Source organism: Chiloscyllium plagiosum, chromosome 4, assembly GCF_004010195.1.
Source record: "Chiloscyllium plagiosum isolate BGI_BamShark_2017 chromosome 4, ASM401019v2, whole genome shotgun sequence".
Classification (NCBI taxonomy): domain Eukaryota; kingdom Metazoa; phylum Chordata; class Chondrichthyes; order Orectolobiformes; family Hemiscylliidae; genus Chiloscyllium; species Chiloscyllium plagiosum.
In genome coordinates this window covers 82,211,817-82,237,693 of record NC_057713.1, presented here as the reverse complement: position 1 = coordinate 82,237,693, position 25,877 = coordinate 82,211,817, and the positions used below count along the sequence as shown (strand labels likewise).

Genomic DNA, 25,877 nt, shown 5'->3' with positions numbered 1-25,877 from the left:
AGTTCATCAGCCTTACTTGTTGAGACTCCTTGCTTTGAAATAAATGCAGTTTAATTCTTCAGAGTTAACTTGTTCTCTGATTTACTCCTGTCCGTCTTTTCTAATTTATTTGTTTTTTTTCTGATTTAAAAGCATCCTCAACTGTCTTTCTAGTTACTTAGGACTGATCCCCCTGCACGCCTTCACCCCCTTGCACCCTCTCTTCCCCCCCCTCCCCCCCCCCCCATAAGACATCCCCCTATTGGTTTACAGGCTCCCAAAGTAGAACTAGCAAATCTCCCCACCAGGATATTTGTTCCCTTCCATTTCAGGCAAAACCAATCCTTTTTGAACAGGTCTTTTCTACTCCAGAAGAGATCCACAATGATCTACAACTCTGAATCCCTGCACATTGCACCACCACATCTGCCACTGATTTATCTGCCCTACCCTTTTATTCCTTCCCTCATTAGAACTTGGCACTGGGAATAAACTAGAGAATACGACTTTTGAGGTTCTGTTCTTTTTTAACCATCTAACTTCTTATATTCTGTAAAGCCTTAACTCTTTCCCAAACTTTGTTATTCCTACCAATGTGTACAACAACTTCAGACTTCATTGAAACTAAAATAATATATTTTGAAATTACAGTATCCCTTTTAAAAAATGACTAATCCTGACAACTGACAATAGTTAAGAAGGTGGTATATAGCATGATTGGATGCCCCTTCAGTTTTCTTTTTAGTGTCAGTTTTCAAAAATTTCTACCACTGTAGCATCTGGCTTAGGCAGTCAAAGAATGGTTGAAGATAGCCCAGGGAAACATGAAAAAAAAATTGAACAATTTCAGTCAGCTCTGCTAATCATTTCCAATGAAACAAATAACAGGAGAGCAAACTGATAGTCTCCATCGCAAGTATGAATGAGGATATGGTCTCACGGTGGGATCTGTTTGCTTTTGTTAATACATTCAAATAGCTTTTAATACATATTTTAATTAATGTTGGACTAACTGCAATATCAATTAGGGATAGAGTAAAAATATAACATGTAGGTTTGAATTGTCTTCAAAGGGAGATATTGGACATCACTTAGATTCTGTGGACTTGTAGCCCAGTATGATAAGCATCTTCAGACAGAAGTGAAAATAGTTAGACAAAATTTAATTGGAAGCAGATTTGTCTGAAACAAGCAAGCAAAATTACTTTGTTCAAGCATGAGATTTGGCATGTTTTAGTTGGGTGATACAGTCAGTAGCTGAGTCAGATGGACAGAAGATTTTAAGTTTCATTTCAATGTAGTACTCAGTTGGAAAAGTTTGGCAAAGGGTCAAGTGGTGCTCGCAGATATTCTCCAGGTTCGGACCCCTGACATCCCCTATTGAAATGCATATAGTTTATTTGCAGCATTTGGCACAGCTACAATGTTCAAGTGATTGAATGGCCAATTCTCATTGCCAAGACTCAAACGAAGAATGAACACTTGAGGGGCGACTCCAGGAACTATCAAATATACATCGAACTTTACTCCAGCAAGGTACCAACAGCTAATCAGGAAAAGGAGGGATCGGAGTTATCTGAAAATAGGATTAAATCCTACCTTCCATATACTCAGCTCTCTTAACACATTTAAATTTATAGTGGCCTTGTGGGCACATAATTTGTATTCATTGCTTGTGCTATGCATTGGAAGAGGAGAATATCAATAAGAATGAACTCATTGAAGAGAACCAAGAACCAACTACTTGGCTGTCAGGAGCCATGTGTGCAAAACCTCTACATCGAATTTACTGGGACAGAGAACAACATCATTGTAGAAGTGATGCAACTATTGTGCACACTATTAATAATCACTGACATCACAATTTCCTGGAAATCAGTCCACTATTTAAACCACTTCAAAATTTCATGATACTCTGCCGTATAAAAGCCACTGAAATCGTAATGTCATTTACAATGTTGCAAAATTACCTTGGTGGGATGAATACACAGGAATCATTACAGGGACATACTTTTAAAAAGTGAATAATTCCTGTGTGCTAGTTATTAAAATCTGAAGTATTCTTGATTAAAGCACAGACCACACCTTTTTGAAAATTAATATATTTTAGAATTTCAAGCTGACCATTTCTGTTTTGCTTCTGAAGGATCTCTTTGATGTTAGTCACAGGTGAAACATTCATTAAATTTATCTGCTGTCAGCCATATCAGATAATCTGTTTCTTCTTGTGGCCATACATTTATTCATTATTTATTCATCTTTATAACTTTTAGAAACTTGCTGTCAAAAATGTTCATTAGGGGCAGCAACAAAATAGAAATGGACATTAACGTGGTGCTTAATGGTTTAATAGTGATTAATGGATTTGAAATATACAAACACAAAGAAGTTATGGCCTGGTGAATCCAGATGATTGCAGGCAGTGATGTTTTGGAGGTGCCAGTGTTGGACTGGGATGTACAAAGTTGAAAATCACACAACATCAGGTTATAGTCCAACAGGTTTATTTGGAAGCGCGAGGTGATGGTCCTGATGACCTGGCATTGTGTGATTTTTAACTTTTTTTTTAATTAGATTCCCTACAATGTGGAAACAGGCCCTTCGGCCCAACGAGACCACACCTCCGAAGAGTAACCCACTGAGACCCATTTCCCTCTGACTAATGCACGCTGACTATGGGCAATTTAGCTTGGCCAATTCACCTGACCTCCACATCTTTGGACTGTGGGAGAAAACCGGAGCACCCAGAGGAAACACACGTAGACACGGGGAGAACATGCAAACTCCTCACAGTCACCCGAGGCTGGAATCGAACTTGGGACCCTGGTGCTGTGAGGCAGCAGTGCTAACCACTGAGCCACCATGCTGCCCCAAGCCACCATGCCGCCTTTGCAGGAGGTGAGGTGGCAACTCATCTCCATTTTGTGAAGACCAACAAATGCTGGTTTTGTTCGATTGTGGGTGTTGTAGGCAAAGGCGATGTCAAACATGTTTTCCTTCTTGTTGTCATCACCTATATGCCAATAGCGAGATCAGGCAATTACATCATTAGGACTGGCACCTTCTTCAGTAGTGGTACAATGAGGCATTCTTGGTGATGAGCACGGAAATCACTTGAAATACATGGTGCCCTTGGTAGTGTAATACTCAAAAGGCAGGAAGAGCAAGATGCTTTGTTTTTACACAAAGGTATAATTTTGTTACTTTTTTTTTTAAAAGATGGACGTCATGCTACACTGACACTTCAGTTACTACTGATCACTTGACACCAGTTGACTACACTGTTTGATCACCAGTAGCCAGGATAACAAAATCTTACATCCTCCTTCTGGGGAGTCACAGTCCTTGTATCATATAGGCATTCCAGCCAAGGTAACACAAAGAACTAATAAATAACATGTCCACCTCAACCAGTTCGGAACAAAGGACACCATCAAAACCTATAATTATTTGTTTTCTCGCTAGTGACTCCATGGTTATCTGCCACAAAACACTAAGTTTTAACTAAGACTTGAAAACTCACCTCAATCGAAGAGTAGCTAGCTAAACTAAGCTGGAAGCTACAGTCATATGATTCAAATCAGTTCTTTGCTTGAATGACTTTTAATTACAGTGTTTTCATCTTAATTTACCAGTCTGCGTGTAGTATAGAAAAGTTAGCAACTTAACTATTCTTACCGCAATATCTCTAGACTCTGATTTCATGGAAAGAACCTATGAATTTGAATAATTTCTCAGTTTACAACTATTACACCTCCATCAACAATTTAATTGCATCTGAACTCCTATGAAAGGGCCTTCCAGACACAGCCAATTAAAAAAAATCCATTGGACAATGACTTACTGAACGTTAATTCACCTGAACCAACTCTGATATATTGGACTTTATGTGTAATTTCTTTCCTCTCCTTTTATTTTTTTGATACATGCAGATGAGAATGTGCATTGTGCACCACTCTCCAGAAGTTTTGAATGGAGTTATAAATCTTCGCTTTAAGCCCAAAACCTTTGCTGCGGGTCATTGTCAAATGGATTTCAAAATAGGATTGTGAAACACTCCTATTTCTTTAAACATTGGAAAGGAAATGAGAAAGATTAGAAGACCAAATGTAACAAACAGGACAGGACTAAAAAATAAATAAAATTAAATTCACCTCTCTCTCTTGACCATGACGGAACTTGGTGTCTCACATGCAGATTGGATACAATAAAAATGTCCGACAATTTGACCAGTACACAAAAGTCTGAGCATATTCCAAATTTACAATCAAGGCAAAATTGGTTAGTAAAAAGCAATCAATTGAAAGCAAGAGGAAAAAAATTCACTGGCTGGTTATCTTTTAGATAAAAATAAAATACCACAGCAAGCTCTCTTCATCCAACATCAAAACAATAAGTTAAACTGTATTACAAAGGTGGGTGTCGAAAACAAACAGCTGACTAGCAAGACTGTAGCTTCTCAAATCGGAGAACCATTGAGATTTCAACACACCACCATGTTCCCTGGCCAACATCTGTCTTGGGCTTGTTGCAGTGCTTCAGCAAAATTCAACACCAGCTGGAACAACACCTCATTTTCTACTTGGGGACCCTGCAGCCTTCTGTACTCAACATTGAGTTCAATAATTTTAAGGCATGAGCACACTCTCCCTGGTCCTTACTCCAATACGCACATACCAGGCCTTTTCAGATGGGCTGCTACCACTTACAATCCATTGGCTACAACTAATGTTCCCCATTAGCAGCAATTTATTCTCCCAGGCTGACCTTTACCCATTCCTTTGTCTGCTCAACTTGGTTTCTCTCTCTCTCTGGGCTCCATCACTACCTATCATTTACTCCTCCCCCACCTTCCCTTTTTTTTTGGTATATACAGAACAACCTCGGTTATCCGAACATCAATTATCCAAATTTCGGATTATCTGTACAAGATCTCAAGGTCCTGTAAAAACATTATCTGAACAAAATTCTCCCCACCCGTCTTGTTTGGATAATCGAGGTTGTTCTATCTACCAACTCTTTCCTAGCTACAATCAGTTCTGAAGAAGGGTCACTGGACCCAAAACGTTAACTCTACTTTCTCTCCATGACATCCTTGCTTTTGTATTCACATCCTCTCACTATGAAAGCCAACATATCATTTGCCTTTTTCAGTGCCTGCTGCACCTGTACTTGCATGCTTGCCATCAGCGACTGGTGTACAAGGACTCTCAGGTCTCATTGCACCTCCAGCATTCCCAATTTAACTGACATTCAGATAATAACCTGCCTTCCTGCTTTTGCTACTGAATTATCATATTATACGCAGATCATGTATAAAAATATCTCCTGAGGCAGAGACCAGAGGTATCCCAGAAACTTTGTTCAGTCAAGTTGGAATCAAAATTCAGACCAGATTGAATGTGAACCAAAACTGATCAGAGTCTTACAACCAAATTAACCACCTTTATCATAAAATGGCAGATTTAGCTGGAAAAGTGGTTAGAGAATGTTTCAATAGAGAGGTAGTGAAAAACAAACTTTCCTGCAAAAGATGCTAGAGATGAAATTAAAAACTTGAAAGGCAATCTCAAAAACAAATCAAAACATGATAGAGGGACATTAGCTTATAAGGCCCTTCTTCAGGAATGAGCCAGCTCCTGTGTTCCAAAGTTTGACAACAGTCAAAGTTTCAACTTTGATCTCCAGCATCTGCAGACTCACTTTCTCCATTAGCTTATAAGGAAATGGCTTGGTGAGGTCCCAGCTCCTGTGTTCCAAAGTTTGACAACAGTCCACTGTAAAGTAAGTAACCAGAAAGGTTCTGTTCAACTACCCTGAGGTGAAGAGAATCTGATCATGCGAAAATAAAGAGATAGCCAATAAACTGAGAGAAAGCCATTGGAGTTTGAGGTGAAATCAGAGTTTAATCGATTAACAGGGTCAGGATGAAAATCATCAGAAGTCAAAGGGCCAAAAGCAAGCCTATAATGTGCATTCCAGGAGATAGTTCAGAAAAGCTCAACCAACAGCCACCTTGCCAGGTTTCGCAGAGTGGAGCATGTTCAGAGGTGCTGCAGGGGGACGTAAAGCAACACATTAGGAATAATATGGCCCAAGAAAAGCTATCTGGATTTAAAAACAGGGAGATTAGTGCAGTAAAATCGAATGGGATCAGGAACAGTAATTTCAAGTGAGTTGAAGGGAGGGAGCCAAAAATTGCTTTCACAAATACATTCTTTAGTAAAATAAACAGAATGAATATTACCCACTGAAAACATGCAAATTTGTTGTGAATGTAAACTAACAAAATGGATTAACTGTTTAGTCTAAACATGTGCTCTTCCATGCCTCAAGTTCTATTGAAAGGAAAATCTGACATGGTATACAGTATTATCAAGTAAGTGATGTGATATTGTGCATATTAGGCAGGTGATGTAATTGTGCCTGTTTTGCTTTCCTGATGAAGTTGAAAGTTTTGCTAGGTACATCGAAAATTCTAACACAAACTTGCCCACATTTCAGAAATAACTAAGGAGAAAGTAAGAAAACACATTCAGTGTAATTGCGCCAAATGTCCACATAGCGAATAATACCACTGTTGTGCCCATCTGAGAGTAGTTGTGCAACTGCTGGGAAGAATAGTTCCAAGGATGAAGGACTTAAATTTCCCATATAATTTGGAGAAGAAAAGTTTGAGACATATGATAGAGATTAAAAATAATGTGGGGCCTCAACAGGATTGATAGGGAAAAACTGTTCTAATGGCTAAATGGCCAACAACCAGAGGAAACAGATTGGCAGAAGAACCAATGCTGACCTGAGGAAATCCTTTTTTATGCAGCAATCAGTTAAGACTTCGATTACATTACCCAAAAGTAACAGTCTGTAACCACATTTCCTATGAATGATAACAGTCCCTTACTACTTGAAACTGATTTTGGTTTTCAGGTCCCTACACAGGAAATGGGGCTCTCTACGTCACTGATTCATTAGTGACATCGTCAACAGTATCTACCATCTTCTATTGACCCTTTTTTCAATAAATCAAAGAGATTTTCTGTTTTGCACAGAAGGGGTGATTTGTAGTGCTTTATCAGAATGACAGTCAGCCAATGGCCAAAAAAGGAGGCTCTCAGTTTCAAACATAACAAATTGCCAACTGTGATTTTAAATAAATTGTTGCATTTGTAGAGCTCTGAAATATTTGTAAGAGGCAGCCCGGATCCTGCAAAACAGATTATTACAAAGAAAAGAGGATGCTAGGTAACACAATACATAAATCTCCTTATTTCCTACAAAGCTCAGCCACCTGAGTTGCAATTGCTGATTTTAGGATTCCTAAATCTAATTGGATGTATTCCTGGAAATTTTAACACATGACCAACAGCTTCTTTCCATATAATCACCTTGACATATCAATTTTCACAGTGTACTACATCCTCATGCTCAGAGTCAAATATCACTGAGGTTGCAAACAGACTGGCTTAACTTCAGACAGAGATGGCGTCGGAGGCTAGGGAACTGAGTTAGTGGTTGGGATTTTCAACAATGGTGTCTGACTTTCCATTATTTAGTTGCCGGAAATTCCTAATCATTCAGACCTGGATGTCAAATTAAGAAAATTTTGTTATCACAGAAGGAATTCTGGTTCAGTAAAGTTGTGTGTAATCAGCATAGTGGAGCCTGACATTGTTGCAAATATTTTCTGATCAAATGTGTTCAGAAGACATTATTACATACCTCTGGAGTAGATAGGACTTGAACCTGGGCCTCATGGTTTCAGGGTGGGGACACCACCACTGTACCACAAGAGCTCCTTGTGCATCTGTCTAATTTTTATGCCTTAAGTAAAATCAGGAAGCCTCCTTGTCTCTCTCTGACATCCCATCATAACATGTCCACCAGTCACTCTTTAACAAATACCTCTAAATTATTTTGTATTGATGTTATTGTTTCTTGGTAAGTCCACCTAAATATATTCCCTAATTGATTTTTAAAAACTATACAAATATCAATAGATAAAGAAACCACAGAAAAAATAAAAATCATCAATTAGAAATTATTGTTAATTCATTGTTTGTCCTTTTTGTCTTGGTTGTTCCTCTCATTTCAACAGGATCCCATTTACTTTTGTTAAATTTGGGACCATGCCTTTTTCTCTTAACCTAATACCACAGTTAAGACAATACGCATAATTGATAGGTTTGTTGTTATTGCATGTCATGTGTAATGGAGCGAATGTGCACTAATACAAAAACTGTGGATGATGGAAATATGAACTATTGTATTGGTACAAATGTATTGGAAATGCTCAGCAAGTCTGGCAGCATCTGTGGAGAAAGAAATAGAGTTAACAATTCAGGTCCTTGACCTTCCATCAGAATGGGGAAAGTTATAAATATAATAGATTTTAGCAAAAATGAAGAACCACCAAAGGAAGGGCTATGATAGGGTGGGGCCCTGAAAGATTGGGTGAGAAAATATTCCATAATTCAAAACCAAAGGAAGTGTTAGTGGGAGAAGCAATGGCACAAAAATAAATGATCGAGAGGAGGTGTAAATGATAAGATTGTAAATCTGGCTGTTTGCAAAGAAAGGAAATAAAAAGGAAGAAAGAAGAGAGTAAAAAATTCAAGGAAGAGAAGCAAATATAATAGGAGCAGAGATCCCATTCTAAAGTTGTTGAATTCAGTATTGAATCCAGAGGGTAGTACAGTACCTAACTGAAAGAGAATAAATCGATCCTCAAGCTTGCATTGAGGCTAAATAGCACATTGCTATATGCAAAGGACAAAAGGAGTAGAAGCAAGGTGGAGAACTAAAATGAAATGAAATGTTACATTGGTGGTCTGAACAGACACGTTCCTCAAAGCAGCCAACCAGTTTGTCTTGGTTTCCACACAGCAGGCTCACGCTGATATACGCCTTCCTGGTGTATTTGCAATTATGGAAAATTTTAAATTTTAGTTCAACATCCAGCTCAGTTAACATTGAGTTGAATTGCACCACCAATTGTCATTGCTAATACAGAGATATTCAGGCACTCTGCTAGCTCTTTCCTAATAAGTTCCAACAAAACCCATCAGAGAAGCAAGACACTCTCACTCCTTGCGATCTAAAAAGAAATGCATCATGCCATGTTAGAATCTATTGGGGTAGAGAGGAAAGTGGAATTGAAGCTCCAATTATAGCTACAAGCTATAATATTATCATATTATCAAACACGATAATATTAAATGGTGGAACAGACTTGAGGGGCTAAATGGCTTCCTGCTGATCCAAATAATATGTTCATATGAGTTTGACAAACTTGATTCTCCAAACTCCAACCATGTCCATAACCACTATGAGATTACATTAGCTCCTTCACAAACTTGGTGTTCTATCTGACCTTCAGATGGATTACAGAAACCCATACCCTCTTCATGATCATGTGATTTCTTCCTACACAGGATTGCACGTCTCCATGCACCTCAGCTTTGCTGCTGCTGAAACGCTCAGGTATAGCTTTGTTAGATTTAAATTTAGAGGAGAAAGTGAGGTCTGCAGATGCTGGAGATCAGAGCTGAAAACGTGTTGCTGGAAAAGCGCAGCAGGGTCAGGCAGCATCCAGGGAACAGGAGAATCGACGTTTCGGGCATAAGCCCTTCTTCAGGCTCATGCCCGAAACGTCGATTCTCCTGTTCCCTGGATGCTGCCTGACCTGCTGCGCTTTTCCAGCAATAGATTTACATTTAAGCAATTCAATGCTCTCGAGTGCCTCCTACTTTGAATCATAAACTTATCCATCATTCTGTTACCTATATCCTAACTTGGACCAAGATCCATTCAAAAACCAGCCCTCTGCTTACTGGTCTAAATTGTCTCACCATTTACAACTTTGCGTTCAAACCAGTAAAATTTTCAACCTTGTTTTCAAATCCTCCATGATCTCACCACCACCGCACGCCCCCACCTCTGTGGCCTCCTCCAGCTTCACAGCTATCCAAGTACGGTTTCTCTGTTGATTCTGATTGCAACCACACCATCAATATTGGTCATGCCTTCAGCTGCCAAGCCCCAAAGTCTGCAGTTTCCTCCCCAATATTCTCGGACTCTATTTCCTCCTAGAAGATACAACCCATGTCTTTTAATAATAGGTTTAATAGGTCAAGTTTTTAATAATCTTCCCTAATGTCCCTTCATTTAAATATGTATCAGTATTATTTGACAGGTCTTCTGCTGAGTGCTTTGGGATGTTTCACTTCAATCAAGAGTGTAAAACAATGTGAGTTCTTGTCTTTGAAGCATAGTCAAACTTCACCCAGTTTCATCCTGAACACCTTATGAGTTATTTCATGCTGACATCACAGTAAAGCTCAATAGAATAAATCTGTTGATACCTCTGCCGCTAGAGGCAGGCAGACTCCATCAGCATGGAGCTAAACATTTGCTTCTGGAAGTAGGTGGCACGGTGGCACAGCGGTTAGCACAGCGCCAGAGACCCGGGTTCAGTTCCCGCCTCAGGCGACTGACTGTGTGGAGTTTGCACGTTCTCCCAGTGTCTGCGTGGGTTTCCTCCGGGTGCTCCGGTTTCCTCCCACAGTCACAAAGATGTGCAGGTCAGGTGAATTGCCCGTAGTGTTAGGTAAGGGGTAAATGTAGGGGTATGGGTGGGTTACGCTTCGGTGGGTCAGTGTGGACTTGTTGGGCCGAAGGGCCTGTTTCCACACTGTAAGTAATCTAATCTAAGTAATCTAATCTAATCTAATCACTCCACTTAATTATCATAAAGGAAACAACAGGATTCAGTGGTGTTGCTGCTGAGGTATTTTACCACAGGCACATTATGGGTTAAAGACTAATTATCACAATATTTTAAAAAAGACATTTTTAAATGAATGTTAGTCTTTATTAATTATAAAAAATGATCTTGAGATTAAAGGTTGTTTAACTAACAGTCAAGAATGTTCTAATCAATTAATGAAGAGTCTACTTACTCTTCAGTTCAAATTCCTTTCCTAAACCACACTGCCTCTCATTCCTTAAATCTTCAACAAACATTTGATCAATCATCTGTCCTAATATTGCATTATTTGGCTCAGTGTCAAATTCTGTCTTTAGTTTGACAACTCCTACGAAGAAGTCAAGGATGTTGTTACTATCAAAGGTGCTATATAAATGCAAATTGTTATCTTAAATCCTGATACCATGAGTAACAACAAATAGTTCAGCACAGCCTAGAAATGGAACCAAAGATCTTTCTGGTCTGGAATCAACCATTCCATGGATAAATTCAACACAAAAGAACAATAAATCAGCTATCATTTCAGACTTTTTAATTGTGCTTCATGCAAGTGCAGTCATGTGCTTTAAATGTAGAAGAGTTTTGCTTTTTGCACGCATGCAATCTATTATTCTTAAACTAGCACATCAGTAGGTGAACGTTGAAAACTGTAGCACTGGCAAAAGCACAGCAGGTCAGGCAGCATCCGAGGAGCAGGAGAGTCGATGTTTCGGGCATAAGCCCTTTATCAGGAATGTGGAGGGGGAAGTGGGAGAAGAGATGAAAGAGGGGTGGGGTAGGCCTGGTGGAAGGAAGGTGGGATGGCGATAGGTGGATGCAGGTGGGAGGTAATTGTGATAGTTCAGTGGGGAGGGTGGAGCAGGTAGGTGTGAAGGAAGATGGATAGGTAGGTCAGGTAAAGACGGCGGTTCAGGGTTGGAGGTTTGCATCTGGCATGAGGTGGGGGGTGGTGTGTTATTGAAACTGGTAAAATCAATGTTAATGTTGTGTGGATGAAGGGTCACTAGGCAGAAGATGAGGTGTTCTTCCTCCAGTTGGTGGGTGGCTTTTATTTGACAGTGGCGGAGAGCCAACTTTGCATGTTCTTGGGGGAGTGGAGGGGGAGTTGAAACAATTGGCCATAGGGCAATGGGATTGTTTTTTGCATGCGGACCAGAGATGTTCCCTGAACCACTTTGCCAGTTGGCGCTTGGTCTCCCCAATGTACAGGAGACCACATTGAGAGCAGCGAATACAGTAAATGTGGTGGTTGGATGAGCAGGAAAATTTCTGCTGGATTTTAAATGATCCTTTAGGGCCTCAGACAGAGTTGAATTGGGGGGGGGTGGAGTGGGGGCGCAGATTTTGCACCTAATGCGGCAGCAGGGGAAGGTGCCTGGTGTAGAAGGTGGGTTGGTGGGGAGCATAGATCTACCATGCGAGTCACGGAGAGAATGGTTTCTGTGGAATGAAGAGAGGGGTGGGAAGGGCGTTCCTTCCGCTGTCTCCACCTCCAACCTTATTTTTTGATCATGATTCCCATCCACCCTCCAAAGACCCCTTCTCCCACCTCCAACATACTCCATCCTCTTGGACACCCCATGCTGGTCTCTTACTATGCCTCAACCTCTTCATCTCCAACTGCTGTTGCGACACTGACCACCTCAACGTGTCCATCCCTCACCCACTCCAACCTCTCACCCTTGCAATGCGTAACCCTCCACTCCAACCCCACCCTCACCATTAAACGAGCTGACAAGGATGGGGTGGAGGCACAGTGGTAGTTTGGTGCACGGACCACTACCTCACTGAAGCCAAACACCAACAGGCTGACACCTCCTCCTACTGCCTCTTCAGCTATGACCTCAACCAGTCTCATTTGCCAGCACTTGGTCTAAACCCTTCCTATTCATATACCCATCTAAAAGACCACATTGAGAGCAGCGAATACAGTAGATGTGGTGGTTGGATGAGCAGGAAAATTTCTGCTGCTTTTAGATGCTGTAATTGTACTTTCTCTGGCTGCTCATTCCATTCATGCATCAACTTCTGCATGAAAAAGTTGCCCCTTAAGTCCCTTTTATATCTTTCCCCTCTCACCCTGAACCTATGCCCCCTAGTTCTGGACTCCCTCAGCCCAGGGAAAAGACTTTGTCTATTTATCCTATCCATGCCCCTCATGATTTTATAAACTACTATAAGGTCACCCCTCAGCCTTTGACACTCCAGGGAAAACAGCCTCAGCCTATTCAGCCTCTCCCTATAGCTCAAATTCTTCAACCCTGGCAACATCCTTGTAAATCTTTTCTCTACCCGTTCAGGTTTCACAAAATCCTTCTGATAGGAAGGAGACCAGAATTGTACGCAATATTCCAAAAGTGGCCTAACCAATGTCCTGTACAGCCGCAATATGGCCTCCCAAAACCTATACTCAATGCTCTGACCAATAAAGGAAAGCATATCGAACACCTTTTTCATTATCCTATCTACCTGTGACTCTATTTTCAAGGAATTATGAACTTGTACTCCAAGGTCTCTTTGTTCAGGACCTTACCATTAAATGTACAAGTCCTGCTCAGATTTTGTTTTCCAAAATGCAGCACCTCGCATTTATCGGAGTTAAACTCCATCTGCCACTCCTCAGCCCATTGGTCCAACTGATCAAGATCCCATTGTAATTGGAGGTAACCTTCTTTGCTGTCCACTACATCTCCAATTTTGGTGTCATCTGCAAACTTACTAACTATACCTCCTATGTCCACATCCAAATCATTTATATGAGTGACGAAAAGCAGTGTACCCAGCACCGATCCTTGTGGCACACCACTGGTCACAGGCCTCCAGTCAAAAAAAACCCTCCACCACCACCTGCTGTCTTCTACCTTCAAGCCAGTCCTGTATCCAAAGGGCTAGTTCTCCTGTATTCCATGAGATGTAACCTTACTAACCAGTGTCTCATGAGGAACCTTGTCGAACGCCTTACTGAAGTCCACATAGATGATGTCTGCCACTCTGCTCTCATCAATCCTCTTTGTTACTTCTTCAAAAAACTCAGTCAAGTTTATGAGACATGATTTCCCAAGCACAAAGCCATGCTGACTATACCTGATCAGTCTTTGCCTTTACATGTAAGTCCTGACCCTCAGGATTCCCTCCAACAATTTGTCCACCGCTAATGTCGGGCTCATTGGTCTATAGTTCTCTGGTTTTCCTTACCACCTTTCTTAAACAGTGGCACCATGTTAGCCAACTTCCAGTCTTCCGGCACCTCACCTGTGAATATCAATGACACAAATATCTCAGCCAGGGGTCCAACAATCACTTTCCTAGCTTCCCACAGATTTTGAGGTTACACCTGAACTGATCCTGGGGATTTATCTACTTTTATGTGTTTTAAGATATCCAGCACCTCCTCCTCTGTAATATGGACATTTTTCAAGATGTCACCATCTACAGAGGAACCTGGATTGTCTGACATTCATTTATCTGAATATCGGATTATCCGGCAAGATTGCAAGGTCCCGATGCTTGGCTAAACTGGGTTATCCGGCATTTGATTATCCAGAATTTGATTAGCCGAATAAAATACTCCCCACCCGTGTCTTTCGGATAATTGAAGTTCCTCTGTATTTCCCCACAATCTATATCTTCCATGTCCTTCACATTAAACATGAAGCAAAATACTCATTTAGTATCTCCCCCATCTCCTGTAGCTCCCACAAAGATCGCCTTCTGATCTTTGAGGGGCCCTATTCTCTCCCTAGTTATCCTTTTGTCCTTAGTGTATTTGTAAAAACCCTTTGGATTCTCCTGAACCCTATTTACCAACGCTATTTCATGCCCTCCTGATTTCCCTCTTAAGTATACTCCTACTGCCTTTATACTCTAAGGATTCATTCGATCTATCCTGTCCACACCTGACATAATTCGGAGATGCCGGTGTTGGACTGGGGTGTACAAAGTTAAAAATCACACAACACCAGGTCAACATTCCCTACACTTACCAGTCTTTCCTTTCACCCTAACAGGAATATACTGTCTCTGGACTCTCATCTCATTTTTGAAGGCTTCCTATTTTCCAGTCGTCCCTTTACCTGCGAACATCTCAGTCAGCTTTTGAAAGTTCTTGCCTAATACCGTCAAAATTAGCCTTCCTCCAATTTAGAACTTCAACTTTTAGATCTGGTCTATCTTTTTCCATCACTATTTCAGAACTAATAGAATTATGGTCGCTGGCCCCAAGTGCTCCCCCACTGACACCTCAGTCACCTGCCCTGCCTTATTTCCCAAGAGTAGGTCAAGTTTTGCACCTTCTCTAGTAGGTACATCCACATATTGAATGAGAAAATTTTCTTGTACACACTTAACAAATTCCTCTCCATCTAAACTCTTAACACTATGGCAGTCCCAGTCTATATTTGGAAATTTAAAATCCCTACCATAACCATCTTATTATTCTTACAGAAAACTGAGATCTTACAAATTTGTTTCTCAATTTCCCACTGACTATTAGGGGTCTATAATACAATCCGAATAAGGTGAACATCCCTTTTTCTCGGTTCCACCTGAATAACTTCCCTGGATGTATTCCCAGGAATATCCTCCCTCAGTACAGCTGTAATGTTATCCATTATCAAACACGCCACTCTCCCTCTTCTCTTGCCTCCCTTTCTATCCTTCCTGTAGCATTTGTATCCTGGAACATTAAGTTGTCAGTTCTGTCCATCCCTGAGCCACGATTCTGTAATTGCTATGATATCCCAGTCCCATGTTTCTAACCATGCCCTGTGTTCATCTGCCTTCCCTGTTAGACCTCTTGCATTGAAATAAATGCAATTTATCAATCCTACTTTGTTCTCTGCTTTGTTCCTGCCTGCCCTGACTGTTTGACTCACTCCTTTCCCCAACTGTACCAGTCTCAGATTAATCTCTTTCCTCATTATGTCCCTGGATCCCACCCCCCACCTTACTAGCTTAAGTCCTCCAGAGCAGCAAATCTCCCTGTCAGTATATCAGTCCCCTTCCAATTCAGGTGCAATCCGTCCTTCTTGGATATGTCACTTCTACCCCAGAAGAGATTCCAATGATCCAAAAATGTGAACCCTTCTCCCTGCATCAGCTCCTCAGCCATGCATTCACCTGCTTTATCCTCCTATTTCTACCCTCAGTAGCTCGTAGTACCGGGAGTAATCCAGATATTACTCCTCTTGAGGACCTCCTTTTTAAATTCCTGCCTAACTCTCTATATTTTCCATTCAGAATTTCATCCTTTTCCCTTCCTATGTTGTTAGTTCCAATGCGTACAATGACTTCCTGCTGGTCCCTCTCCCCATTGAGAGCATTCTGCACCCTCTCTGAGATATCCAAAGCATCATACTTGTTTGAAATAGGAATAGCCACAGAAGACTCCTACACTACCTGCCTACCCCTCCTACCTTTCCTGGAGTTAACCCATCTACCTGACCACACCTGCAGCTTTTCTCCCTTCCCAAAACTGCCATCCATCTCACCCTATAGCTCCTGTAAATTCCTTATTGTTTTTAACTGCTGCTCCAACCATTCCCTATGATCCCTTCCTCTCCCGCCCACTCAACCAGTCCCCTTCACCAACACTCTCATTCAAGTGGCAGAACTGGTCCTTACCCTCAGCAACTTCTCCTTTGAATCCTCCCACTTCCTACACATTGGAGGGGTAGTCATGGGCACCCATATAGGCCCCAGCTATACCTGCCCCTTCATAGGATAAAGTAGAACAGACCCTCTTCCGAAGCTACACCAGCACTATCGTCCACCTTTGCCTCTGCTATATTGACGACCGAATCAGCACCAACTTGTGCTCCTACAAACAGGTTGGACAGTTCTTCAACTTCACCGACACCTTCCACCCTGATCTCAAGTTCACACGGACCATCTCTGACACCTCACTCCCCTTCCTGGACCTCTCCGTCTCTGTTTCTATTGACCAACCCTACACAGACATCTATTTCAAACCCGACTCCCACAGCTACCTTGACTACACCTTCTCCCACACCACCTCCTGTAAAAACGCAATCCCTTACTCCCAATTCCTCCAACTGCCGCATCTGCTTCCAGGAGGAGCAATTCCACCCAGGTCACCCCAGATGTCCTCCTATTTCATGGACCACAATTTCCCCTCCCCTGTGATCATCAATGCCCTCCATTGCATTTCCTCCACTTCCGACACTTCTTGAATCCCACCCATCCCAACCACAACAAGGATAGAACACCCTTGTCCTCACATTCCACCCCACAAATCTCCAGATACAGTGCATTATCCATTGCCATTTTCACTACCTACAGTCAGACCCCTCCACCAAAATCTTACTTCCCTCCCCACCCCTATCGACGTTCCGCAGAAGCCATTCCCTCTGTGACTCCCTCATTAGGTCCACGCTCCCCACCAACCCACCCTCTACACGCAACACTTTCTCCTGCCACTGCATGAGGTGCAAAACCTGCGCCCAAACCATCCCCCTCACTTCTGTCCAAGTCCCTAAAGGATAATTTGAAATCCAGCAGAGATGTTCCTGCACATCCACCCACCTCATTTACTGCATCATTGCTCACAATGTTATCTGTATATCAGGGAGACCGAGCGCCAACCCGCAGAGCGGTTCAGAGAACATCTCTGGTCCGCACACACCAAAAACTCCCACCGCCCTACGGCCAACTGCTTCATCTCCCTCTCACACTCCCTGAAGAACATGCAAATCCTGGCCCTCCTCTACCACCAAATTAAAGCCACCCACAATTAGAGGAAGAACACCTCATCTTCTGCCTTGGGACGCTATAGCCACACGGCATCAACATTGACTTCACCAGTCTCTATATTTCGCCACCTCATCCTATATCCAACCCTCCAACTCGGCACCCCTCTCTTGACCTGACCTTTCTGTCCATCTTCTTTTCCACCTATCATTTCCACCCTCACCAGAGACCTATCATAATTACCTCCTACCTGCATCCACCAATTGCCATCCAACCTACCTTCTCCCCAGCCCCTCGATTTATCTTTACACTCTCTGTGCACAGTAACGGAAAGCAAACATGCAGGTGCAGCAAGCAGTAAGGAAGGCAAATGGAGTATTAGCCTTTAGTGTGAGAGGGTTTGAGTATAAGAGCTTATTGCAGCTGGATAGGGCCTTATTAAGATCATACCTGAAGTATTATGTGCAGTTTGGCTCTCCTCACCTAAGAAAAAATATACTTGCCATAAAGGAAATGCAATGAATTTTCATCAAATTGATTCCCGAGATGGCAGGTTTACTATATGAGGAGAAATTAGGCTTACCGGAGTTTAGAAGATAGAGAGGAGGTCTCATTGAAACAGGAGTGGTGAGACTGGATGCAGAGTTGATGTTTCCTCTCGTTGGGGTATCCAGAACAAAGAATTCTGTAAGATATGGGGTAATTCATTTGTGACTGAGATGAGGAGAAATTTCTTAGAGGGTGGTGAACTTATGGAACTTTCATAGAAGGCTGTAACCAAGTCACTGAATATATTTAAGTAATAGATAGATTTCTAGACACTAAAGGCATCAAGAATCTTGCACAGAGAGGGACTATGGAGTTAAGATAGAGGGTCAGCCATGACCAGATTGAATAATGGGCCAAAAGACCTACAACTACATGGCAGTCAGCAAAACACAGAAAAGAGGAAGAACCAACTTAGCAGAGAAGGCAACCAACACATCTGCTTTGGCTGGGATATCCATGAGCACCTCATCAACTGCAGTACCAGTGAATATAATCCTAAACCCCTATTCAACAACCATAACCACATCTTACCCTTCCGTGCTTCCCCCACCATTACTGGTCCAAATTTGGACTAAACTATTTTAACATTGATGGTACCAATCTAGAGGCAGTCTGATGAAAAACAGCAAGGGCACTGACACAGTGGCACTGGCTATTATCCTGACAGAGTTCAGGAGGTTTTGTGCTCCAAAGAGACAGTTCCATTCCTCTGGATGATGCCTCAGCTGTCCTAATTATGTGTTGGTGATTACTGGACTGTTGCAAGACTCTGCAAGCCCCTAATCAGGCACACAAACTGAGCAACACACTATGATTGCACCTGCTCAGTCTGAGCTTTCAGTCCTCAGATTCCACTTGAATACTTGTGTTGTGAGTTTCATCATAGTCGGATCTGCAAGTATTCTCTTGGAGTTGGTCAGCACTTCGAAGCACAGGCTCCAAACACTGCATAAAGCCCTATACCCAATCGCTTCACCATGCTCCTTGACTGATATCAATGTGCAACCTCACCATACTTTTCAGTGCACCTCCAGTCAAAGTTCTCATCTGAATCTTCTGCACCAAACCTGCATGACCTCACCACCTTGGGAGCTGGCATCTATGCAACTTGTTCTCCCGACACCAGCTGTATATGTATTAGCATTAACAGTAGCAATATTGATGATCACACATTTGACTTCAAAGTTTTAAAGTAGAAATAGTATACGATCAACAAGGCTCCTAGATTCAAAGGACTGCAGCAAAGATTTACCAGACTTGATGGCAGGGTACTGCTGCCATCTATATCCTCTGATGTGTGGGTTTTTTAGGGGCTTATGTGATCTAGTGTACATGAGGGTAGCCACCTTCTGGTCTATTGAGAAGAGTCTTGCAGAGTAAACAAGGTGTACTCTATTTCAGCTTTGTGGTTATTTACAGATTATCAGAATAAACTCCACATTACTACAAAGACTGTTGGCAATACCAAATCTTTAGGTGAGCCTCCCCCTACATCCTACATTCCTCTTCCATCAAGTCCTAAAGATATCATCACAATAGGTGATACTTAATGGACTCCATCAAATATTAACACTTTCAGACCCTTCTAGGAGCACATACATCAGAGTTAAATTATCATGTCAGATTGTATATGTATTTCCTTATGTAGGAAATTAAAAGGTAATCTGGTTGAGGTGCGTTAAAATGTGATAAGGATACTGGTTTGATAGATTTGGACATTGATACCTCTGGCAGAGCAATCAAGAACAAGAGGCATGGTGGCTCAGTGGTTAGCAATGCTGTCTCGCAGTGCTGGGGCCCCGGGTTCAATTCCATTGTCAGGATTCTATAATAAGAGACAATGCGCTTAGTACATTCACCAACAATATCAACTGCTAGTTATATAGCACCTTTCATATAATGAAACATTCTAAGGTGAAACCAAGGGTAGAATCTTCTTCGATAGTCAAGTGTCTCACATGTTCCTTGTAAAAGTTCCCAGACACACTCCACACCCTTAGAAGGCCCAATGGATCTTGTACCCATCAGGCACTTTAGTGGATGCTGCTGGGCCTTCCTCCTAACTGAGGACCCCAGGGTAGAAATTCTGCTGTCTGGACCTCTGGGTAGTTGTGTTACAAACTGCCACAGCCTTTGACATGGCACAGTGGCTCACAGTAGTTACTTACCTCTGATTACCTGGCAGCTTCAGACAATGTAGATATTGCTTACCTTTATGAAAGAGCAGTGCTCTGAAGCTTGCGATTTCAAATAAACCTGTTGGACTCTAAACTGGTGTTGTGTAACTCCTGACTTTGTCCACCCCAGTCCAACGCCAGCATCTTTACATCACTGTGTTGAATGCCTTTTGAAAATCCATGTTCACCATATTAGCTTCGTCAGCCCTCTCTGTTACTGCTTCAAAAATCTCCAGGAAGTTAGTTAAATACAATTTTCCCTTTAGAAATCCACACTGGCTCTTTTTAATCAACCCATCTTTTATGCACGTGACTACTAACTCTATCCTAATAACTGTTTCTAGAAGTTTTCCCACCACTGACTGGTCTGCTATTATGGCTTGTCCTTACAACATTTCTTGAACAAGCCTTCTGAACCTCCCATGAGTTTAGAGAAGACTAAACAATTATGGCTAGTGTCTCTGCATTGTCCATTCTAAATTTCATTAATACCTTCCATTCATGTAATTCAGTCCCCGTGCCTTGTTGACTAAATATCAACAATCTATCCAACATGTCTTTCTCATCAAATCTGAATACTTTTTTTAAAAAATTCTAAATCTAATACATAAAAAGTAAAGGGTATTTCAGTAACTGGGTAAAGTAATTAAATTTATGTCATAACTAGTGGAATAGTGGGACTAGAGACAGTCAATTCACTTCTCCAACCTCATCATAACACATATAGTTCCACAGAATGTTAATGGTAAGGAATTCGGATCCAGGCATATTTTCTCTTGTTGGAGAAGATCACACCTATCATTTGTGTGTTGTAAAGGTTACTTGCTAATTCTTACTCATAATTTTATGGGGTGCAAATTCTATTGCCAAACCACGTGTAGTGGCAGCTTGCTGTTTTTCTGTTCTACTTAATGAGATTCACATGGCACGTGTCCTCTAGAAGTCAGAGACAGTGAGTTTGCCACAGATTGCCCCATCTACGTCTACACAGGGCCAGTCCTGGGCATGGGGAACAAGACAAAGTGTCAATGGTCCTGGCATAAGTGCTGAGCAGGGATTATCCCCGCCTCCCTCTTCCCTTTCAGGGCCCTTCACTTGGCTGTTAACAAAGAGCGAGTGAACATTTGGCTATTTCCATGTACTTTCAAAGCACTACTGCAACTGACATTTCAATTCCATGCAACATGGCCAAGCTTCTATGTTGAATATTATGTTATTCCTCTGATAAGGCCTACCCTTAGCTGTCACTGTCACCTGCTCCTGCTTCCATGTGAAGTGCCCTTCATTGTTCCACCCATTCCACCCACAACTGAAGCCTCACTAATGGGAATGTATCTGCCATTGTGGAGGATGTACATGTCCTCTGAGCTTTGAGCTACCTTATTACCTGGCTCCTACTGCACCTCCAGCATTGTCTCTGCAAGAGGGATATGACCTTAGCGGGCGAAAACATTGGTGATAATGGTTGCAAACACTCAAATGTTGCTTACCGTGAATTGTTTTATAAATTCAAATACAGAAGCAACTCAGAATTATTTTCAGAATTACAACATAAATGACTTCACCCTCCTATGCTGCCCTGCAATCTCTCCTTCAGTGATTGCCTGGCCTCCTGCCACCTTAGCTACCATGACATCCTCATCCACTGACTACAAGCAGAACAAGGCAGTTCTGATGCCTCTCCTGAATGTTTTGCACTCTTTCCTGCAATGAAAAGAAGAATGAGGAATGTGTATTGATCATCCATATTTGATGAATAGGTGCACAAACCTTTAGGTTCATGCATAAATGAAAGGTAGCAAAGAAAATAATCCTTGTTCAAAGGGTTTGCCATGAAAATCATGGTTGCAGCACATTCACCATGCCAACCCTCAGGTGCACTGCACCCAGTTCCTGAGCACAATATTATAGCTATTGACCTCATCAGTTTGGCAATGGGAAGGGTGGGGTTGGTAGTATAAGATAGTGGAGACTGGTGAGGGGGAAGTCATTGCTGAGTCAGTTCAAAGAGTATGAACAAGGAAGGGAATTTCACATGGAAGCAGGAGCAGGTGACAAAGTGACAGCTAAGGGTAGGCCCCATCAGAGGAGTGAAGCCAGCTCAGTTTGATCCAGGCGCTCATCTTTGTGGCACAGTGAAGGAAGATATATATGGGTATCTTCAGTTTTCTGAGAAAATGAGAACCTTGAGACTTAGGCATATGAGTAGCCATCCTCCTGAAGAATTATATGCAGCAGGGCAACAAGTGGATGGAGGAACAACATAAAAGCCTCCATAGATGTTTGGCAATGTTGCATTGCATTGATATGTCAGTTGCAGTAGTGCTTTGAAAGTACGTGGAAACAAAGAATAAGGGCAAAGAAGGGGAAGTGAGTTGGAAGTCTCTAAGTCTATTGCGGAGACAGAGTAATTGTTTACTGGAAGTTTAAACTTCTTGGGAAACTACTGGATAATCAATGTATCAAGACTTCCAAGTGGTACAACTTCCAGAATATGTTGCTGCATTGGACCCGAAACGTTAATTCCGATTTCTCTCCGCCGATGTTGACAAACCTGCTCAACCTTTCCAGCAATTTCTGTTTTTATTGCAAGCATTCTTCTCCCTTTTGATTTCCTGCTTTCAGATCCCCAAAAAGACCCACCAGCCCAGTCACAGTCAACCAAGGAGAAGTGAAAGAGCAACAGCATCCCACTAATAAAGTGAGTATACCACTTGATCTGACGCTTGCGCATGCCAGCTGAGATACTGGCAGTGTGTGCGCCAGGGAGGCTTGCATAGAAAAATTTGGAATCACCACATGGTCTGTCATCGGTGTATGAGAGGGTTGCAGACAGGCCAAGGGAAAGGATATTTGCCAGTAAACCAAGGGCAAAGTTGCAGATGAGGTCTGGACTCAAAGGACCTTGATGGAGCATACTATGGGTCTCACTGAGAACGCTGGGTGCACTGGTTACTTTAGCAGATAGCCTCCTGTCACTGTCAAAGAGCATGCACTGGCACAGTATTTCGTACGGAGTTTGCCCTCCCTATAGTCTCTGCTCCACCTCCCTATTGTGCTGCAGGCCCAGAGTCCCTGCTACTATTGACCTTTTGAAATGCCTATTTTTGCAGCTTAGCACTTGCTGTTTGTGGGGTAAGTGCTAATTTGTGGCTAGAACCTGTCTGGTCCAAATGAGGTATTCTGGCATTTATTCAGCCAGTCACATTGTGTGAAGTCAGGATAGTGCTCTGTTACAGTCTTCCAGTACAGAATCATAGAATCACATCATTGTTATGATGCAGAAGGAGACCGTTCGGCCCATTATGCCTTCATCGGCTCTTCAAACAAGTACACATTGAGGATGCCCCAGCAGCACCCTCTAGTGATGACAGAGTTGAAATCTGCACATCATTACATAGAATCTCCACATTGTGGAAGCAGGCCATTTGGCCTATCGAGTCCACACCGACCCTCCAAACAGCATCCCACCCAGAACCACCCCCTTCCCTATCCCTGAATTTTCATCCTGGGCACAATGGGCAATTTAGCATTGCCAATCCACTTAACCTGCATACCTTTGGACTGTGGGAGGAAACCTGAGCAAACCCACGCAGACATGGGGACAGTGTTCAAGCTCCATACAGTCACCCAAGGCAGGAATCAAACCTGGGATCTTGGCACTGTGAGGCAGCAGTGCTAACCACTGAGCAACTATGCCAGTTCTAAGGGTCACTGGACCTGAATTCTTGAGTATGGATCAGTTCACTGATTCCAAGCAGTCCTGCAGAAGTTCTTTGGCTGCCTCAGACCAGCACTATACTATTTTCTGTGTTGGGTCTTCATATTTCAACTTCTGCTTGCAAGCTGGGAGGAGGAACACAGCATTGTGATCTGATACTCCAAAGTGCAGACAGGATATGGAGCGATAGGCATAGATTGTGTCGCAATCATCAAGAATGTTTGGCCCTCTGGTAGAATAGGAGAAATGTTGATGGTATTTTGATAACATCAACTTGAGTTTGGCCTGGTTGAAAGTTGCCGGCTACGATGATTAAGGCCTGGGGGAGTTTGTGGGCGGCACGGTGGCACAGTGGTTAGCACTGCTGCCTCACAGCGCCAGAGACCCGGGTTCAATTCCCGCCTCAGGCGACCGAGTTTGCACATTCTCCCCGTGTCTGCGTGGGTTTCCTCCGGGTGCTCCGGTTTCCTCCCACACTCCAAAAATGTGCAGGTTAGGTGAATTGCCTGTAGTGAATTGCCACGCTAAATTGCCTGTAGTGTTAGGTGCAGGGGTAAATGTAGGGGAATGGGTCTGGGTGGGTGCGCTTCGGTGGGTCGGTGTGGACTTGTTGGGCCGAAGGGCCTGTTTCCACACTGTAAGTAATCTAATCTAATCTCCGGTGCCCCCAACCATTTCATTGGCATAAATCAAATTGGCTGAAGATTGACATAATGTCAGAAGAGTGGATGTTCACCAATGATTGCACAAATCCAACACCATTATCCAACTCCTCAGACACTGAAGCAGTCCGTGTTCAAGTGCAACAAGATTTGAATAATATCCAGGCTTGGCAGACGTGTCAAGTTAATATTCGCACAACACAAATGCCAGGCAATGGTCAGCTCCAATAAGAGGCAATCTAACCACTGCTCCATGACATTCAATGGCTTTGCCAGCACTGAAACCCCAACTATGAACACCCTGGAGGTTACTATTGACCAGAAACTCAATTGGATTTGCCAAATAAATAGAGTGGCTATAAAAGCAGGTCATAGGCTAGGAATACTGCAGTGAGTAACTCATCTCCTAACACCCCATAGCCCATCCACCATCTCCAAGGCATAAGTCAGGAATGTAATGGAATACTACCTGGTTGTTTGGATGAGCACAGCTCCAAGAACCTTCACTGCATCCAGGAGGAAGCAGCCCACTCAATTGCCACCACATCCACAAGCATCCACTCTCTCCATCACTGACACTTAGTAGCAGCAGTATGGATGATCTACAAGATGCACTGCAGAAATTCGCTCAAGATCTTCAGACTGCACCTTCCAAACCCACAACCATTTCTATCTAGAAGGACAAGAGCAGCAGATACGTGGGAACACCATCACCTTCAAGTTTCATTCCATGCCAATCACCATCCCGACTTGGAAATATATTGACATTCCTTCAAACAAAAAACTGTAAAGACTCACCCTTTCTCAATGAAGTTCTCCTAGGAACAGGTAGTTAAACAGACCAGGAAAGTCTTAAGTCTTATAACAATCTCCTTTCAATCTTGAGCTTCCGGTCACTTGATGCTTTTAATTTCTATTCCACTCCCATTATGACTCTTTGTTCTTGGCTTCCTGCACTTTTCCAAAGAGCTTAAGTATCAAAACCTTATGTTTCTGTTAGACACTTTTCAGCCTTCTGGCCTTTACATAGAGCTTGAAAACCTAGATCTTAACAATATCATTTTCATTCTCTTGGAGATTAACTGCTGGTAATGGAGGATATCTGTGCCAGAGCAATTGGGAATGGAACAGGGATAAACTGAAATTTGATTGGTACACAGATGGCAGAGGTTATACCTAACATCCTTCACAACTTTCCCTCTTTGCCAAACTTCCATCCTTCCCTTCCTTTCCTCATCAGCAATTCTGCTTTAATGATTTATACCTCCCTTGGAGCCATCATTTGTTTCATTATTTGTTTGACAATCAATCAT

The 25,877-nt window shown here is 42.4% G+C and overlaps 1 long non-coding RNA gene across 3 annotated transcripts in view; it reads right to left on the bottom strand.

Annotated features, from left to right (window-relative positions):
- Positions 1-25,877, bottom strand: part of LOC122549156 — a 48,550-nt gene that overhangs the window by 3,389 nt on the left and 19,284 nt on the right. Inside the window, exons 3-6 of one of the 3 annotated variants that reach the window (XR_006311435.1) lie at positions 19,730-19,829; positions 18,039-18,140; positions 17,906-17,938; positions 5,745-6,032 (exon numbers count right to left, since the gene is read on the bottom strand). This is a non-coding gene — a long non-coding RNA (uncharacterized LOC122549156). Of the gene's footprint in view, positions 1-5,744; positions 6,033-17,905; positions 17,939-18,038; positions 18,141-19,729; positions 19,830-25,877 lie in introns of those variants that run through there. The other 2 variants (XR_006311434.1, XR_006311436.1) reach the window with 2 other exon arrangements.